Consider the following 20,736-nt stretch of genomic DNA (forward strand, 5'->3'; position numbering starts at 1 on the left):
CCTTTATATCTCCCGCGCAAAGTATCCTTTATCCGTCCCAATCGTGTTGGGTGTCATTTTTTACCCATTATCCTACCGCCGTTTTGGAAAATCTTTCCTCCATTACATCCACACTCCGGTGGGGTCTTAACGGCGCATTATTAAAATGTCGTTTGCGCTTTTCTCCGTAAGCCCGCTACCCGTGAGTAAATCTCTTTTCTTGCTAACGGCACGCTAATGGTTGGCAGTTTAAAGGACCGAGAGCATCTATCTTTTTTGATGATCTATGTTTTTCGTGTGCTCAATATCTGCGGTAAGCTGAAAATTTGCTTAAAATTAAGCTATAAAAGTGTAATTTTTTAGCTTAGACATTAATTAATTTATGATAGTGAAAGGAACCGTTGTTGTTTATAGCCCAATGCAATGATGAATAATATTGTAGCAGTTTGGTGGATAACAAAAACTTCTTTTAGCCAATTCACATAAAGATGCTAAAGAGAAGTAATATTGCAAATACTATTTTCCAGCATTTTGGCTTGAGGAAAATTAATTTATTCTGTCCAGTATTAAACCTTATTTTATCCTACCACACAAGATATACAAGAGAAGGAGACATTAAGCGCACGGTCTTCCCATCGTAAGCTATGTCATTCCTTTGCCATCAATAACATAGAATTTAAGATGACTGAATCGAGATCGTTCTTCCTTGGGTTCTCTTATCGCGCCAATAAAGACAAACCCGGCCCTTGATGGTGACACAAACTGTGGTCTAAGTGTCATAGATAAATGCTTTCGTAACAAACGGTACGTCCTAAAGTAGCGACTATCTCGCACAACATCATCCCATTCGTCTATATCTTTGTCAGTGATTGCAGAGCACGGAAAATTGATTATATAGCTTTGAGTTGGGACAGCATCAGATTATTTCAAACTTCCTTCTTTGTGCCATGCGATTGGACTTGACAACTGTGTGTTCTATACTTAGCTTGCTGCGGCTAGTGGTTCCATAACTAGCGTACTGGAAGCCAATGAAGACGACTTCTAATTAAGATATGGTGTACTTCTTCAAAATCCAACGTCTTCGCATTATCTTATTCTTCTTATTCTTTATCTTCGAGTTTTTATCTATCGATAATCAAAGTTTTGATCATTGGTGTTCTGGGGGTGAAAAATATCTCCAATGTCCCCATTTATCGTTGTCCACAGAACGAGCACGCGGCAGCGGCTCGTCATGTATCGAAGGTTGAACACCTTTTGGCAAAGTGCCGAACTCCTTGCGAACAATTTCATCCCAATTCCACCGTATCATTCGCCGTCGAACAAATTTTGATGGTAGACGATTTGTGATGGATTATATGGGGCCATTTTATCTGCCATGCCACATTGCAGCCATGCTGCAGTAAAAAGCTGTCGGCAGAAAGTATTCCAGTGAGTAGAGCTAATCTCGCCGTGCATCCACTGTTGGCAGAAGTTCAATTCAACCATGCCGTACCCCCAAATCTTTGCTACGGGACGTAATATTTGCTGTGCAAGTTGATGTTTCTGTATTGAAAGATAAACGATTGTGTTGAGCACAATCCTTCAGTGTTGAATGAGTATTTTCACTTCAGAAAACGTTATTAAATAAAACTTATCAGGTTGAAAAGAATTATCGTCCTGCTAAGTAATGAAATCCCTTTCTCGAAAGGGAACCCAAGTTTTCGCTTTCCCAGGAAATCCCGGCGCTTTCCTCACTAAAATTTGGCACATCAAAATTCTAGGAACGAAGCATTGTGCGTTCAGCGGCAGGATTCGTAAATTCGATATGTAAACGTACGTACGCGCAAAGACATTGAGAAACCTTCCACAAAGCCTCGCTACCAGCAAGCTCTCGTTCCACGTACAATGCTGATATTAATTGAATTATTCATAAATCGTTCGTTGGCAAAGACACGTCTGCGAACAACCGCGCCTCAGTCACTCTTCAACGAGCCGGAAAATTAACCTTAATAAGATGAGGTAATATGATAGCGGAAAATGACATCTACCACCTGCCGCAGTGCACTGCTTCTGTTCTCAAGTAGTAGTTGGTGTGTTCGAATCGCAAAGAGAAATGAACACGAGTGTATTGAATCTTTACGATGGCATTTGTGGTTTTACCCTGGAAGATATGAGTAAACTTTTCCTTAAGAAAGTTGAATCGATATCTGTGTGTTTTTGGTCATATTTAAATGTGTTTTCGGAAGAAAAAACTTTACTTTCATGATGCATCTAACTGCATTTTCATTTATAATTTCTGAAAGCTATAATAATATTGTTCAAAACAAAACTCTTTCCTCACTGAAAAAACATAAAGAACTCACAACATTAGTTGGCTATTGAAATCCGGATCACATTTGTTTCTGCTAAAGTTCGTGCTGAACGCTAAGTTTAGCTAAGCTTCTATGTCTAAAAAGACAAAGTAAAACCATTTGCTTACAGGACTAAAAACCAATCGATCTCATCGTCCCTGTTGGACATCGGATTGTTACCCGTTTGAAAAAGAAACGTTCCCGGAATAAAGCTCTGTTGCTCCAACACAAAAGCTGCTCCAAGGGTGAGCGAGGCTGTTGTTTTCCAATTGATTGCCCAACATAATATAAAACCATCAAAGACGAGAACCAGCAGGACGAATCAAAGCAACAGGGCTCCTTCCTATCCACACAGGAGGTCCGTGCACACACACACATCATTCAGAGCAAATGTCACCGGGAAGCGTAATAAATGACGGATACGTCCAGCCGATGAAAATACGTCTCGTCCGTTAGCTTCAATCTGTGTGTTGTACCTTCAACCGTGATGGATTGTCAAATAGGAATGAGATAAAATCGCACTTAGGGTGCCCCGAACGCCAAGCATCCCAAATTTCCCTAAAACCGTGACCGGCGCCCAGTGACGGTTAAATCATTTAAATCCACTGGCAGATCTTTATTCATTTTGGCACCGGGATTGAATTGGATTTTCATGAAAAATGGCACATTCCTGCCCTTGCCAACCCGGCTGGTCGCACTTTAGCGTAAAAGATCAGCGAGGAAGAAGCATGGAATTATCCAGTCTCCGATAAGGCAGGGAAGTAGTGGTTTGAATTTAAAATTGGTTTGCACAGACAAAGGCATTCTTTTGGCGTAGGTTTCCAGATTTTTCATACGTTTTCTTCACTCCATCTGGTAAATAGATTGCCTAATGACGTTGTCATTTGCTTGTCACAATGGTTGATTACTTTGTGATGACATTTGCCATTTGATTTCCTTATTTGTGGATACAATTTACAAAGAAATAACAATACATTCATATTGTGATCCTATTTGCGCCGCTTCACTACAATACTATCTTGAAAAACGAAAAAACGAAATGTAGACAAATGTAAAATATTACAAGAATATATTCCTTTTTATCATATTTTCCCATTTTACAGAACATTTGGTGCAGACATACCCACACAACCATTCTACAAAAGAGCAAACCAAGAGGTACTAATCGCACGAAAGGGTTGCAGTGAAGGCGAACAAAGGCAGTCCTGCCACAAGCATCGACCACCCTCAGGACTGTGCACTCCCAACATAATAGGATGCATAAGAGAAGAAAACAGCTACAGCCTTCTACACCAGCCATGCAGCACAACTGCAACAGTGCATCGATACAGCGCCGGCAGCATGTAGTACTTACACGCCGCCTCACATATGAAACCATTTGGCAGTAACTTCTGTTGACCTTACCAACCAGCCAACCACCCAAGCCAAGAGATATGCTCTGGCGATGGGAAATTTTTGCAGCAAATGAAAAACCACAACCCGAAGGAGAAAGCCCGACAAACGAGGGCAGAGACGTACGTAATGGGGGCCGAACAAAAAGGGAAGAAACTCAGCACTGCAGCAGAACAGCGCGGTTTGCATGTGTGCGGCGAGCGCAGTGGAGAGTTATTGGAAGAAGCGAAACACACAACCTCCATACAACCGGAACGACCCGAACGGAAAATTGCTCCTATACGGTGGGGCAGCGTACCCGTACACTCTCTGGAAGCGACTCTTTTTCCCTTGATGTAGCAAAACGCAACAGCAAAAAAAAAACCGCGTTGGAATGCAAACGCGCGGTATCGCAAAACAAACCGTGCGAAACGACCAACACACACCGCCACAAAATCGCCCGGACACACACCCCATCGGTACGCCGCGAAAAGAAAACGCAATAAAGCATGGCTTTAATAATTCAATCCGCTTCGGGTATACGTTTGTATGGTGGGCTGCCTGGGTGGGGGTGGCGTTGATAAAAACCGGTGGACACGGTGGTGGGCCAGCGGTGTAACACTGCCTTGTGGGATGTTGCTTTTCTTTTAACACATGCATAAATTAAATGCATAATGAAGCACCCACACACACACACGTGTTAAGAATGGGCGGTAGCGGGAGTACAGCAAAAGTACACAATGAAAAACCACCAGCGAGAAAAATATGACGCCCAAACGGGTGGCACGCTGCGGCAGATCCATTACTGGGCAAAGCCACAACCTCCGGGTGCTTTACACCACACGCACAATCAACGGGCTACATAGACTATCAGACTGGGGGCAAGCGGTAAACCATTCTTTTCTAGCGCAGAAAATGTTTTTTTTTTTGGTAGATAAGAACCAACCCAAGGCGAGTTTCCCGAGCTATTGCAATGGAAAGAAAATTCAATATCAGCCAGAAATAAGTCACTGAAGTCGGATGAAAACTGTAAGATCGTAAGACAAGTCGAAGATCAAGATTTTTTTGGTGATCATGAAAATGGAAGATAAAAATATATTTTTTTGTGAAACTTATCACCAATGGCCGGAATCATACTCTAAGCCAGTTTTTTGTATGCGTTTTGACGTTTCCAGGCTTATCCGCTTACAGCTCGCCATACAAATGGCAAGCCAAGTTAATTCTAGGAAAGAAGGATTAGATTAGTTTCTTAATGAAAGTACTCAAATCCCCAAAACCCAAGCTCGACAAATGTCAAAACAAGGAATTTTGCTAGCTGGTCTGAGCCAGGTTAGGCCATGTTTCCCGTGTGCGAAAAAGGTAAACAAATTTTAATTAACGAAAACAACTAAAAAAGACTATTTTAATAATCAGACTTGTATATTATTTCATGTGCATTGAAATTAAAATTAAATTACTAAACTCAAATCGATTTTTCTCAAATTGTAGTTTACAAAAACCTTGTGTCATTCTTTATGTCAAAATGCTACGACATGCCGTTACGAATCTGTACAGAATGATACAGCCCGGTACCTGTATTATTTGGCAGAAACAGGCTTAAAGCTTAAGATTTCTAACTTTTGGGATGATCTACCCCAAAAGTAGGTAGAGAGCAGATATTGATGATTAAACCTTAACGAGGAAAATTCAAATAATAAATTTGAATACATTCAAACAATTATTTGTTCGCCCACGGTTTTGCAAAACGTTCCATTGGTCTGTACAAAGCAAATAAATATTCAACTTCACCCTGGATGAGCAAACACCCCGACAGAAAGAACTCACGCAGCTTATTTTAATGAAAACATCCATCACGGCACAGCGTTACACACATTAGCTTCTCAGACATTCTATTCTGCTCCTGCTGCTGCTGCTGAGCGAAGCACATAATTTTCTCCAGAAAACTCCCGTCTTATAACAACAACAGAAACCCTTCCGAAGGGTAGAACCTAATTGTTACTTATGAACAAACTGCTAGCAGCTACGAACTCTCCGCCGCTGAAAAACACACACTCCGGATAGTATTTGGATCAACCATTGCCATTACGCTTCGGCGGGTACTGAGGAAACCGCAACTGCCTCGGGAGTTTTTTCCCTACATTTATTATGCACATATTTAACGTGTGCTACCCACTGTGTGCTGCTACAGTTTGGCAAAAACCAACCAAATGCCCCCAAATGACTTGGGTGTCTGTTTGTACAGATGGTTGTAGGTATAGCGCATATAATGGAAAGAAAATAGTTAAATGAGACGTGCAGTACGAAACGTGGCATAATAAGCTATGCGACAAGTTTTACTTGAAATTCATCAATCAAATCATCACATTTATTGTGGATGACTTTCAGAGATTTCACCTTTTGCCGTGCACTCCAAAAGACGTTGTGTTGATGCCAAAACTTCTTGTTGTGAAGTATGCGATCGGCTGTTAAATGGCTGTATCACAAACGGACAAAGTTTTGCATGTAATTCTACTTTCAACTAATTGACCTTACCTGCCCCAACAAAACCTGGGTGGAGCACTTTAGCAAACAATAGTGCCGGATCGCAGACGGTGCGACGGGTATCAGGCACTCACCAGCGTAACCGACGCGACACACAGCAACGACGAGGCGTGAATGAATTTTTAATTGGTTATTAAAAGGTTTGCAAAATGGATGGGGTGGAGCTCATCGGCTTAGAAAGAACCTAGACACACGCATAACTTATGCAAAGTTTATTTCTTCGTGTTGTGAACAGATTTTTTCCAGTGAAGGCATTTGAGGGAGTAAGTAACAACGATCTCGCACTATGAGTTGTGTTGTTACAGTTGTTGATACTTTAAAGATAAATAAATGTCCAACTGCACTTTGAACTGATCTAATGGCACTAAAGATGGTTAAAAAACTCACATAAAATCTACAAAAAGGCAGACACGCGACTCATCTTAATTCGAGCCGTCACATGACCCCCGATAACCTAAGTTCTCTTAGCATCATCGGCACTCAGCGAGACACACACACCGTACGCCCGTACCGTAATCGGTCCGACATTGCGAAATGTCACGCTAATTGTACTTTATTGCAACAAATTACCGTCGACAAACTGGCCAAGATGATTGCCGGCAAATCCGACCAAACCGTCTCCCTCTGACACTGGGTGTGTTTGTGATGCTGCGACGGGTTGTGGAAGCGTAGCGTGGCCACCAGCCTCACTGGATGGTTTTGGGTGGTTTCGTCTGAGTTTGGTACGGTGCACGTACCGGGTCCAACTTTTGGGGGATGACAGGCAAACGAAGTTAGCAAATACAGTTCGCCGGCCGTGTCGGTACTAATTGACCGAAGAATTTTCATTTCACTCACACCACACACTAGCTGCAACCGGGAGGGGTGGATAATGTTTGCTGGGAAGCAAATCGTACCGACGCATTAAAATGCCACTTTCAAAATACATTAGCTTTCGCTTCATCCTTACACCGGTCTCGGTGCTTTATTAATGATGATTTTAATTCATCAATTATTGTTGAGTCTTTACGAAACATCCCAAACCAAGAGGTCATTTTGGGCATTCCCCTGCAGCGTTTAGTGTTATATTGAAAATTTGCAACCGCTTGGATGATACACCGTGTGGGCTTCGTTCACGGTCCGACCAAGCGATGCCGCTGCGCTAAGATAATCGAGTCTAATTGATGTCGGACCCAGCCGAAAGTTGGATGCAACCGTGCGGTTTGCTCGATAGGCGAACGTCATCACTTTTAACCACGGTTGCCGTTAACGGCTCGCCGGTGCCAAAGTGCGACTTTATGTGCGACATAATTTTAACATCCGGCCATAAGAGACATCAATGCCAACACCCCCATGCCGCCCATCACCCACACGGTGTACCTTCATCATCGCGTTGCGTTGGACGGGACGACGTCGCGTGCCCGATGTGAGTGGTCTCATTTGATCAGCAGCGATCCGCGTTCACGTGGGCAAACGAAAATTGTTGCCGGCACAGCGAAACCGAACGGAGTGGAAGTTCTGGTGGTGAATGAAATAACTTCGTTAAGCCCATAAATTCGGTCGTCAAAGAAAACCGAACAATTGTGCCAACGAGCTATGAAAAGGAACTTCAGTTCTTACTGACGACTTACTTGATGGCATTTTATGTGCCTGGCATGTGGTGAGTATGTTTCGCCCTCACCCCGATTAGCGGAACGTTCTACACGCACGTTTCAAGCGGCCGCGTTTCGTGACCGAGTGGAATTAGAGTAATGACTCAATATGTATAAGGGAGGCACATCCGATCAGAAAACATTACTTCACGAACAGCCCCAACGTAAAGGTTTATTGATTAGAAAAGAAAAGAAGTTGCACCCTAAACCCTCCACATGAACATGACCGAAAACATGAACTCTCTCTCTCTCGCTATCTACCAAGAAGATTAGAACTAAAACATAAAAACAAGCATATAATCACACGGAAGGTCATACACGCTTAGCGGCGCAGCACCATTTTGCTCGTCGCTCGGCGGTGAACGAAGAAAAGGTCTTATGAAAAAGGACATCATAACGGTGCTTGACATGTTGCACACCGACTGATCCCTTTCTGCGAAGACTAAAACACGTCGAAAAGCACTAAATGGGGACCACAAAGCTGCTGTAGCTCACCTTGAGAACAACATCCTGATGAGTTTCCTTCCCCCGGTACCTACCTACGCCTCGCTGCCAAAGCCCATCACCCAGCATATCTCTTCTCCCTTTAATTTGCTTTCATGCAACCATCCAAACAAGACTTACAAGCTCCGGATGAAGAACAAGGCTACAATCATGGGCATCCCGGCACCAACAGCTCCTTGTTTGCTGCCATCAAAAGTCCTGCCGACGTGAGGGGGGGTGGGGATGTGCGAAATGTTTTAAGCGTTCCCGCACACCAAATGTAACGAGCCCGGCTGTGCGGCGGGACGACACTTGATACCGTCGTCGGCCGCCGGCTCACAGCACGGGGCAGAGATTTATGTTCATCGCGGTGTGATTTGCTCACTTACTACACCTAGTGTGTCGGAACAGAGAACATATCCTTCACCCTTGTGTCTCGTCCGTAGGCAACCGGGATGAATATTGGAGACTGAGGGTCCCCTGAATACTCCGGAGATTACCCATAGTCACTTCGTTGCCGTTCGCGGCACCGTTAGACTGCCACGTGTTCGCATCATCAATCTAGTGCGGGTACTACGTCGCGCTACCACGGCTCTTGGAATGGCAATAAAAACAGCGTGCCATTCAACCACTCACTACAACGATACAAGCCCGTACAAAGCAAGGATGCTCGTCAGTGCTGATGGGTGACAGAAATTGTTCACTTCCCTTTCGGGCACATTCGGCTGTTTTTTGTCCCTTGCCGATGTACAAAAAAGCTTTTCTTAGGAGCAGACAAAGTTTCCCTTTTTTGCTGTGTCCTGACAAACCATACGACGACTCTAGGGGGAGAAAAAAAAAAATACACCCAGCCCTAGCTTCGTCTTATGCTACCACTCAACACACATCAAGTTATGATGTGCAAAGGGACACACAAGAGACCTAACGATACATCCACGCAAGTGGTAAAGGATCTCGGAGATGAAAATATACTCCGTGCCGGCAGAGAGGCAGAGTGGAAATGGCAAAAAGAAGAAAAAAACGAGAAGTTAATAAAAAGAAGGAAGGTAATGTGAAACACATAATTGCCTGACATCGCTACGCTAGTTAATGTTTGCTCATTCTCAAGATAAAAGCGAAAATAAAATAAACAAATGCGCCTAAATGTATGCAAATTACGAAACAAAATAGAGTTCTATTAACTCGATGGAAAATTCCAAAATAAATTTCGTTCTTTCGTTTTTTTTTCGTGTCTTGATTACTCGGGTACTCAGCATAATTAAACGGCAAATAAATCCCTTTCGTATCAATTGAAATTGAAAACTCCACATTAAGCACATCAACCATATTATTCCTCTTGCTGTAATCTGATGAAAACAAATCCACGGGTAACACACTCACTGCTTCATTCACTCAAACGCCATGAGAGCTGTGTATCACATTTCCATTGGATGCTTACGAAGCTGAATAAAATCGTCAAAAAAGGACAAAAAAGGCATCATACGCTACCAGCTTCATTTATTTTATTGGCAAAGCGATATCGATTAGATTGATTCGCTCCGATCGCCAATCGTCTTCCGCTTATCGTGCACAGAAAACGCGAAATATATAATCACGCTATAATGCTTGTTTGCAACCGAACCATCAAACACGGTCCATCCCCGGGGATCAGGTTAATCGCACTGTAAAAGTTAAAGGGAAAAACTAAACCCCAGCTACTCAAGTTTCCTCGACAACTCATCACAGCAAACAGGTTCGCCACAAGCCCTGGCAACCTTTACCGCGAACCCATTTGTCCACGCAAACAAAACTCGCAAATAGCTCGCGCGTCCTGGTGGCAGTTCGCAATGTACCACAAACTACCTTTTGCTTTTCTCGATTAGACACTGCTGATAAAGTACGTTTTGCACCAACAAAAAAAAAAAGGGGGAATCAAAACGAAACGCGAAAGGTAATGGAAATGGCGAAGCAAAACTTTTCACTTTTCCACCATCTATCTCGATTTAAGTTTCGCACATTCAATCCCAGTTCGGCAGCATCCGATCCGGGGTAGCTACGGTCAGTTCCGGTGGAAAAGCTGGTAATTTTCCCACCCAATATAGCGGGAAGGAAGAGCACGGCGATGCGCTCGAATGAGCCTCGAATGGAAATCAGCGAAGGGAAATGAGCGAACGTGGGCTGGGGTGCGCAAGAAAAACGATCCAGTAAGCGGTTCGCGTAATTTGCTTGCCTTCATTTTTTCAGCAAATAGCTTCGGGGTTCGCGAGTCCTGCAGCAATGCTCAATTATGTCCGTTTGAGTAGGAAGAAATTTATACAGCAACGATGAGCAATCGTTGGGTGTAATGTCTGACAAACTAAGCATCTTCTTCTTATGTTACGGAAAAGCCTGGGCGGAAAAGTTTTATTCTTTTCATTTTTTGTTAAGAATTTGCTAGGATTTCACATTCCTTCAAATAAGAAATATCGTTCATGTAGCCGGCGCTACACTTCAGTAATGAAAACGACCGATGGCAGCGGAAATGTTCGTGTTGGGAAGAATAAGGAATTGCTCACGATATGTCAAACATGTTCAACAACAAAACAGAATCCGAAAAATAAATCGATCAAAAAAGCTTTTCGCCAAACCAAATTTGCATACCTTTTTTGCACATAGTTTCACGAAGGCGTAATACTTTACTGGGAAACAGCTGCGGACAGGGCAGGCAGCAAAAAAGTGATGCTTTGCAGCTATAATCCTTTAAACCCCTTTTGCGTAAAGAGACAAACATAAAACACTACTTTGTGTCTATAAAAAGATGGAAAATTTATACAGTGACGATCAAGTGAGACGTACAGAAAATAGATATTTTGCAACTTAAACCTCCGGAATTTCTCTCGATTGAGGCGAAATACAATAAGGACATGCAGAACAGTCTTCTCCATCGGCACAACTCGGCCTCAAGAGGTCCAGGTGTGCCATTTCTGACTTTCTTTGGACTTTATTTTTACCCGTAGCCTGGTAAAGTTAGTCCTTGCTACGAAGGATTGGTGCGGATGAGATTTTGGATCGGTCCTGCCGTGTGAAAACCGGCACCGCTACCAATATACCACTAGCCCACCTCGCAGACCAGTAGAATTGCCACATATTGAATACAGTAAACTCTCTCTAAGGTCTCTCAAAGATAGCAAGTCTCCCTAAGATGAACATTTGTGACATTCCCTTCATTTTCAATACATTTTTTGTCTCTCAAAGCTGCAAAGTCTCCCTTAACATGGCCTACTCTAAGCTGCACATGATGTTTATACACCAATGTCTCTCTAAGGTAGCCGTGTTTTGGTGTTTGGCAATGACAGCTCGTCTTGGCTGCGTTTACAAAGTATGGTTGAAGATTTTTGCCATACATAAATGGTATACCAACCAAGTGTGTTTGTCTCCCAAAGCTGCAAGTCTCTCTAAAGCTGCGGGGCCACGAGCGTTGAGACTGCGTCTCAAACCTCCTCAGTCACTCATTTACCTCAAAAAGTCACTCAAAACCAAAGTCTCCGTTGCCTCTTGAGGATTCCCTCAATTTCAGTACAGTGGTGACCTTACTGGATTTGACGTTGACAACATACAGTATGTGACGAGTAAAATGTTTTTCATATATTTTTATTTTTTTGTTTCTACTGTATTTTTGTTTCAATTTTATGGAAAATATGGTCAAAAAAATTGTGGTTTGTTGATTAAAAACTAAATCATCATTTTTTTAATTACAGGAGCTTAATCCATCAATCATATTGCAGTTGAAAAGTATAAATTCAATTATAAAACATGTTCACAACTTTTGTCACACATTGTTCCAAAAAGTAGGTTGCGGAGACATAAAAACATCATACCGTACGCCAAAAATTTGTGCTTGCACAATCATAATTACGCATATAACACTTTCAGAATGTAGTTACATTCATAATAGTACGCAAAAAGTGTACTTGTATAAAAAAATAAACCATTATTCTTTCGCCATACCATCGGCAGATACAACAGGTTTTGTTTACATTTTGAGCTGCTGACTGGCCGAATCTGTCAAAAAAGTCTCAAAAATTTTTGAGACTTTTGTAGATGAGCCAGGTTTCCCTCAAAACTCAAGTCACTCAATGTTTAGAGTTTTGAGGGAATCCTCATCGCTCGTGGCCCCGTGGCTTAAGATTGCAGTCCCTTCAGCTTGCAGGTTTGAGAGACTTGACTGTAGATCTTTTTTTAGATTTAAATCATTACATTAGTCAGCAAATACGTTTTAACAGACTAGAAATTGCACGTTTGTAAGTTATTTGGGACTACAGATGCAGCACTTTCTTAATTGCGTAAATACACACGCACACACATAAACCTACCATTCCTTCCTACCTACACATACACCTCGACACATGATCGTTGCAATTTGTAAACCATTCGCCAGAAAATACCAACAAGAAATGCTACTCCAGTTGCATACCAACCTGAAGGTGCTTCAAAAATCTTTCACATCCAGCATCATCCTTTATGATATACTTTAAAAAAAAGCAAAACCTTGTGCTGCATCATTTTCCAACATACCACCGGAGGCAGTGGTGAGAGCGCCGACCGTAGGCAAACATTTTCCATCGGTCTGGTGCGCTGACGGTGCTATTTTCATGCGGAATGTTTGTACGCGCTGCGCAAAAACGCATTTCACCAATGTCCGGACCAGTTGGGGGGTGAAAAAAAAAAGGATGACGATGTTGGAGCATAAGCCCGAAGCGTGAGTTGCTTCATACATTTCACTTGTCCAGAGTCACGGTTCCGTAGCGAAGCACGTTTTAAAAGCCACCGCCCATATCTGCTAACACCATCCAATTGCACCGTCGTAAAAGAAATCTGCCAACTAGCAGGTATAAGAAGCAAACGAAATTAGAACTATCTACAGACTACAGACGGTGCTCGGTGTTGTCAGGAAATGTTGTCCCAGTTTTCAGCAGTTGAGTCGCGGGTCGGACAAACTGCGTTCACAAGTAGCACATCGGAATGTTGATGATACGAAGATGTCTCAGCCTCATTTATCAGCCAAACAAACACATCCACATCTGAGGAAACGCTCGTTTCCAAATTTTAAACAAACTCCGGCCCGAACAAAAAAAAAACACTCAAAATGGTTCGCTTCCAGCGATTGTCTCAGCTGCGTTTGCTTAGGTCGGGAAGATATCCGTTGGCGACGGAATGTGGTCCCGTAAAGAGGTTTAATTACCGACCGAGAGGCTTTCCATCTGTGGGTGCCGTATCTAGGACGGGGATGCTGCTGCGAGCCGCGAAAAACACAGCTTTGAAGTTTGAAATCATCCAAACTGTAATCTACTTGGGAAAGGTACAATTGCACACGCATGAAGTTCGCGCCATAAATACCGCAGCGCAAACCACGCAGCGGAGAGCATCCCGAAGCTCCAAACAGCTGTGTACTATGCCCCAAATGCCCAAAATTTCTTCTCCTGCCGTGGAAAGAAAAACAATAAACTGTACTATTTGTTTACATCGCTATTTCTCATTTCTTTGCGCGTTCGAGATCTTGTTTGATCTACTGCACGTAACTGTGTTGTAAACATTCAACATACGTATACCGTTTTATGTTTGCGTTCTTGAAAAATTTGCGTTTCCGTAGAAACTTTTCGGCAAAATAAACAGACATTTCTAATGTTTTTGCTATTGTTTTTCTGTGGAAATAAAATGCAAAGTGACGTTTGGAAATTATATTACATCTTCGAATGAAACGGCAAAGAGATAATTATATTTATTACAAGAATTGTAAAAATTTTAAGAAAAATTTACTACCATCTGGATGGAGCTAAATCAATTTTGTTTCGCAGAATATGCTTCGCTTTAAGTCTTTTCACACCTTTCGTTTGCAATTTGGTACGGCGGCATGCCACACCTTCCCCAATAATTGATTTCATTCACCTTTTACGCCGCACCGATACGCGCCACCGTGCACGCATTATGTTCTTTTCTCTTTCTTGGCAGAAAAAGAAAAAAATGGAAACCGGCATAGAAAGCGAAATCTCGTTCAGATATATTTGGTTATCCGTTCAATCAATTCATTATGCACGAGTGAAGATTTCGTACTTTTTTTTAACACTTTCATGGTATGCTCAACATTAGTGGGGGGAGGCCCCCCCTGTCGCGGTGAAAGTGAAAAGGCAGTGTTGCCAGTGGCAGCCATGCAATTTTTACGCAATTAAAATCGACGCACAATCAATAAAAATGAAAAGTTTTGCAAAAGTAAAACTGATGCCTTTTTTTCGTTCATCATTTTTTTCGATTTTACATTTGATTTGATGATTGTCAACTGAGCCCTGGCTTGGTTATGACTGCCGTAAGTTTGTATTTTTGTTTATGTGTCTTTTGCACTTGTCCTCCTCATTGTCACCCCCACAAATCAGTGTCTTGCATAGTAAGATAGCGCAAAGCTCAGATGTCGATGTTGGTGAGATAAAATCTATACCTCAGTAAAGTGTATTAAAACTTCGAATCATGACTGATACAGGTTTGTTAGCTGCATATTATGTATTGTGTCTGACCAGAGAAGGTAAGTTGGTTGAGCGTCAGGTTTGAGTCGACACGTGTACATTACTTTGGCTCAATGAACGGGAGAATTCTACGTAGCCTTTCAGAATTTTGATAATAAACATCGCACTTTGGCTTGTTCGCGGTGCTTCTCAAGAGATTCTAAACCTAGAGAAAGAACAATAAGCACCTAGTTGTGTAAGACAAATCATCGCCGTTTCTCCATCTAAGCATACTAACAGGACGGACTCAATGCGCTTGATCTAGCGTCCAGTGTAGGGGCACTAAACAATCGATCCATACTTTAAATTGATCTTGCCTATCATTCATAGAGAGCTTTATTACCTAAAAGATCACGTAACTCCATTGTCATCTTACGAACTAAACCTCAAGCCCTATTGACCTTGCTCATCATCTCCTCAGTGTGTTTGGTGAAAGTCATTTTATCGTCTTCTTACGTCATCGATTTAAAGTCATCTTCGATTCTAAGATACCAAGATCGCGGACTAAGTTTGTACGGCTAACTGATTGTCCATGAATAACATCTGGTAAACGAAAAAGCTTTATCTTAAGTGAAAATATTAGAACATTTCCCTACACTAATCACTAGAAAATGACGTCAGCTAAATAACAACAACTCGAGAACTCGTTTAAAACATCTTACAATTCGTCATGGTCTGTGAGCTCTCATGGCCTATTGCAAGCTCTCCTTGACCTAAAGTTGTAGTAACCACAAAAAAAAAACCAGTTTCACAAACAATGTTCTGGGATAAACTAAAGCAAACAAATTTCCAAAAAACCAATATAGAACAGCAAACACATCGGAATGCCTTATAATGTACCGAATTCTTAGCACGAATTTCGATCCCATCCCCGGGACGCACTACTTACAACGGAGTGATTATTTTTCATTACCGAATGTTTAGCAGCATTCTTTCCACTACGTCCAACATCATCCTCGATCACACACACACACACCCTTTGCAAACATTTTACGTGAGATTTCGAAGCATTTGTCGAGGCAATCCGGGGCGAAAAATAAGATCCGGAAAAGCTTGTAAATCCGTACCAGCAAAAACATACGTCTGCCGTGGCGTGGCACATCCTTCATCAAGCCATACAAAATAAAAACCTAACAGCGAACACGCACGTGGTGCACACCGTCCTCCCTTTGCCTCATCGCCAACAAACCGAGCCCGAGAGAAAGATTGTATCTTCAGCTTTTTTCTTGTCATGGTTGTTTTTTGGGCTTGTACATAGCCCCAAGGGATGGTGGATTTCGTACGCACAAGGAAGAACGGTATAGCACAAAGCCTCGCGTACAAATAGACAGCTTCTCCGGCATCTGGTGACTAACTAAGTCTAATAAATACCCTAACCCCGTGAAGATCCTGCCCGTAGAAGCTCCACATATACAGGACGGAGATCGACACTTTCGTCGGGAGCTTTTCGGGTCGCTATTAGACACGGAGGCCTCTTGCCCGGAAAGTCCTACTATCTTTTGTTTCGTCGGCGTGCGTACGTGATATGCATCGTAACGAATTGTTGCCTATTGGACGAGCGTTTGGAAGACCCCCCAGCTGGATGTCATCCACTTAAAGGCCGTTAGGCTGCAGAATTATTTTGACTCCGGCGGGAAATCTTCCGGCTGGCGATGAAAAAATATTGCCTTTTGACCGCACTCACCGGATGTGTTTCTATCTTTACATATTTTGCGGACCACTGTGGAATGTTTTGTTTTTATCGATTTTTCCTCCGTTCGTCCGGTATGAAATATGTCTGTCCGACTCAGCGTTAAAGTTGGAACCTTTACCAAATCTTAGAAAAAGTCCGCTCCTGGCAGGTAGTAAGCGGACGAACGCACGCTCTTTCTCACCCATCTGCCGGAATCAATTTAACTTCGAGATCGAATTATGGTTCAATCCCTTCCGGATACCTTCGGTCCAGCTGACTTTGTCGCTATGGTTGGGATATGATTTTTTCTTCCAATTCCACACTGCCACCCTGCCCAATCCTAGCTCCAACGCTAGCTCGCTTCCGGCAGAACAGGTTGTCCCTACTGTTCCGGTGTATAAAATATGCAGTACACAAATTGCGCTACCACGCTATCGGTCCGTTTTCACCTGGGGAAAAAAATGCTATCCCACTGTGATCAGGCTTTCCACTTAACGTATGTAACGCGTCCAACCTAGAGGGGCGGGAGGCGGGTGGGACCGACACAGTGAAAGGGAAGTTTGCTCTCCGCAGGGGATGGAAAATAAAAGTTAAGTGATTTAGCCACAGTGCCTGGGGATAGCAACTGAAACCATCGATCGAGAAAAAGGAAAAAGCTGCTGGTTACCGTAGTGCGTAAGCGTGTACTTTATGATCCCCGGTACATAATGTTTGTTTCCAGCACCATTTTATCACGGCAAGGTTAAGTAAAACAACACACCGACGATGCCTCGCACCGGCAAATAACAATGAACCGGATCATCTTTGATGTTGGTCTTGGCTTATGAATTTATAAAAAAAAAACAAACTTATTCGTTTGATATCGTTCTACATTCAGTTTACCGCAGAAAGCTGTATGGAACTATGGATGTAGGGGCCATGATGGAGAATAATTGGAAGCAAGAATAGTTTGGAAACAAATATTAAACATGCTTGCTTTATATAATTTGCCGTTTATGTTGAATTATGAATAAAAATACACGCTGAACAATTTGGAATTTAAATGGACACTTTCATTTAAAAGTAAGAGAAACAAGCAACGGCAAGCCTCAGTTCCACATCAAAGTAGAAGTACCAATACGCATGTACATGCTACCAAAAAAACACCCCCCCCTCCCCCTCCCCTTCATCTTTCTTTTTCCTTTTATCGTACCAATCAAGACGTAAGATTTTGATCAACCATTTCATAAATGTCATTGAAAGTAATTGCATTAGGCGGTGAAGGGACACGCACACACACACCCATACGCTGAAGGCGCACACATCAAAGAACCACACCACATTTACGATATGTTCGTTTTTGCCTGTTTCATCTTTTGACAGTGCTCTTTTTTTGTGAGAACGCCTTTGGATAACCTTTTCATCAAGCATAACCTAAAAGTAAGCGCACGCATAAATGGTTCCAGGGAAACCCGATTTGCCGTAATGTACGGATCGGTAAAGTTTAGAAAGAACGACATTTTAATAGCATGCGCAAAAGCAATGGAACCGTACCGGACGAATCGACCACAGCGCCGGACCCACCATCAGTGTGTGGTTTGCCAAATATCTCGTGTGTGAATAAAAAATAATGTACACACCATCGGTTGGGAAGGGCATTGTTAAGCCACGGTTTAGAACGTTGCTTGCAAATTCAGCATCACATTCTGTGTCGTCGTAACACTGCTCTGGGGAAGTGATTCGATCTACCGTACAAGGTACGAGAGGAGAAAGCATAGCATCAATCAATCAAATCAAGCAGCAAGCCAAATCAAATACGAAATCAATTGTGTGATTCAGAGCGTTACGCATGAAATACGAGTTTTTTTTTCTTATCGCTCCGTTTTTTTTTTAAATCCATACGATTTTCAGGAATTCCAGTTTCTCTGGCTGTAAGAAAGACTTACTAATTCATGTCCACCTTTAGTAAGAGGTTTTTTTATCAAGAAATCGGATGTTCAAGTTATTGCTATGCGATAAAGGTTAGGATGAGATTTTGGTACCAAATCTCGGGTAGTGTGAAGAAGAACAGTATCACTACCACTACACTACCTTCTTGACCTCAGGTTAACTTCGATAACACCCAGATATAGTGTCCAAATTTAATTGCTGTGATGATAAGAATTTATTAACCAGACTGGTTTAGTCTACATCAGATTGAAATATTTATTTTATGATATCAATGTGTAAGTTGGAGCAGCTTTGTCCCCGAAACATAGCCCGAGCACAAACAGAAGGTTTTTATTAATTCCAAAATTGGGCTACAATTACAGTTTAAGAAACATTAGATATTAGAAAGGTACAAGTTGGTCCCGTTTTTTAATTCTATTGCTTGGAGAGGTTAACCTCTTTTTTAATTCTAGTAGATTTTCTGTATCAATTCTTCTATAATCAATTCTTATCAATGGAATATGCTATTTGGCGTAAGTAAAATAAAGATAAAACTATAATTAATTTTTCAAATCATAAGATTTCCAAAATAAATATAAGACCAAATAAGACAAAAGTTCCTAAATCATTTGAAATCCGTTTGAATCTTGAATTCGTCTTGATGGATAAGTCACGCCTCGACACAAACCAAACCGGATGATAAATGACCAAACCACAAAACGTCCCCACTGCTGCCGTATCGCTTTGTAGAGTTGGTTTGTTAACCCAAATCTTTTCGCAGCGAGAATCCCATATCAATTACTGCGGAGCATATCAGCAATCATGGCGGTCCGTAAAGTGTTAACTCTTTCATGTCAAAAGATACCATCGGAATGGTGCATTACACGGAACCATACGGTAGCATTAGCATAACGCAACGGGAAAATCAAATTCAACACTCCAAATCACTTCAAAAGCAAACTGTGCTCCGTGTTTCGCGCGCTCTGTCAACTGCTGGGCGTGTGCACACGCGCGCGCCCTCCTTTGCTGTGATGTTTGTAAATCGTCCCGCGACCAGGGCACGGAATCGGTGTGGGAAAACTCAAAGCGCTTCGCCTGGCGGGCGCAAATTAATCTACAAATAAAAGACCCAAAAAGCAGACGGCGGTCGGTGCGCTTCCGGCGGAAACGACCAAATGGGGCCGAAAATTGGACAAAACACCGTGCGCACCGTGCGTTGTCCCTCCACCGCGGAGAGGGCAAATGAGCATGTGGCGAAGGCTTTTTAGGCACAACCCGTGCACACAAAACCGGTGCCGATGGGTAAAGTTACTCGATTTTATACCCAGATGCTACGATCACGCGAAACCAAACCCGGCGCTGTGGTTTTTACGCGTTTCCCATCGAAACAGCAACCGCAACGCTTGGGGACTTTGCTGTTTTATTTTTGACACGGGTTGACATTGGCCGTGAACGGCCAACAGCAGCACAGCAAACGCATCACGGCCACGTTCGCATTCAATACATGGGCTAGCAGCAAACAAGGGCAACGGTTGGATTCAAACAATCTGGCAATCTTTCTGGACGGGGTACGCGCGCTTCGAGTAATCTCTCTATTGTGCCCTGCGCCGAGAAAGAATTAGTTCCTTTTTCCTTCGTTCAGATAAACTACAGAAACGTAATGCGAAAAAAAAGAAGCAACAAAAACTACTCCAAACATAAATATAACCTTCCCCCAGTGGAGTGAATCCGACAGATCGGAAGATTATGAATTTGTGCTCCCAAAACACAGCACGACGGAACCGGAGGGTAATAAAACCGGAACCCAACAGCATGGCACACACATGCGCCACCTTCCACCGAACCAGAAAACATCTATCATAGATCGGCGGCTCCCTATTTCTAGATGGAACCGCGACCACGACGCAACAGCAATCGCGTTGTCGCACCACGCATAAATCGGTGCTTGCAAAACCCGTGCCAACATGTGTGCGGCAAGAAACCGAAGGCCGATTGGCATGTTGTTATTTCTTCGCCAGCGGAGGGTGTTTTTTTTTACGATCAAACCTACCGTACCATACCGCGCGTCGTCTGACGATGGTGGGGTGTGAATGAAGTGAAAGTCGAGTTCTAAAAATATTTACTCACTCGCTACTAGCGTCCGAAATTTCCGAACGTCATCCGCGGTCCCAGTTGAGATGGATGGAAATGTGTGGCGCCTTGGCCCCATCCGCAGAGAAGGATACGCCAAATCGGAGTGAAAGAATCAATTACGAGTGCGTTTTTTTTTTTGCTGGTTATGAGAAGAAGAAAAAAAACTGCACATCGTT

This window comes from Anopheles marshallii, chromosome 3 (genome assembly GCF_943734725.1).
Source record: "Anopheles marshallii chromosome 3, idAnoMarsDA_429_01, whole genome shotgun sequence".
In the NCBI taxonomy this organism is placed as follows: domain Eukaryota; kingdom Metazoa; phylum Arthropoda; class Insecta; order Diptera; family Culicidae; genus Anopheles; species Anopheles marshallii.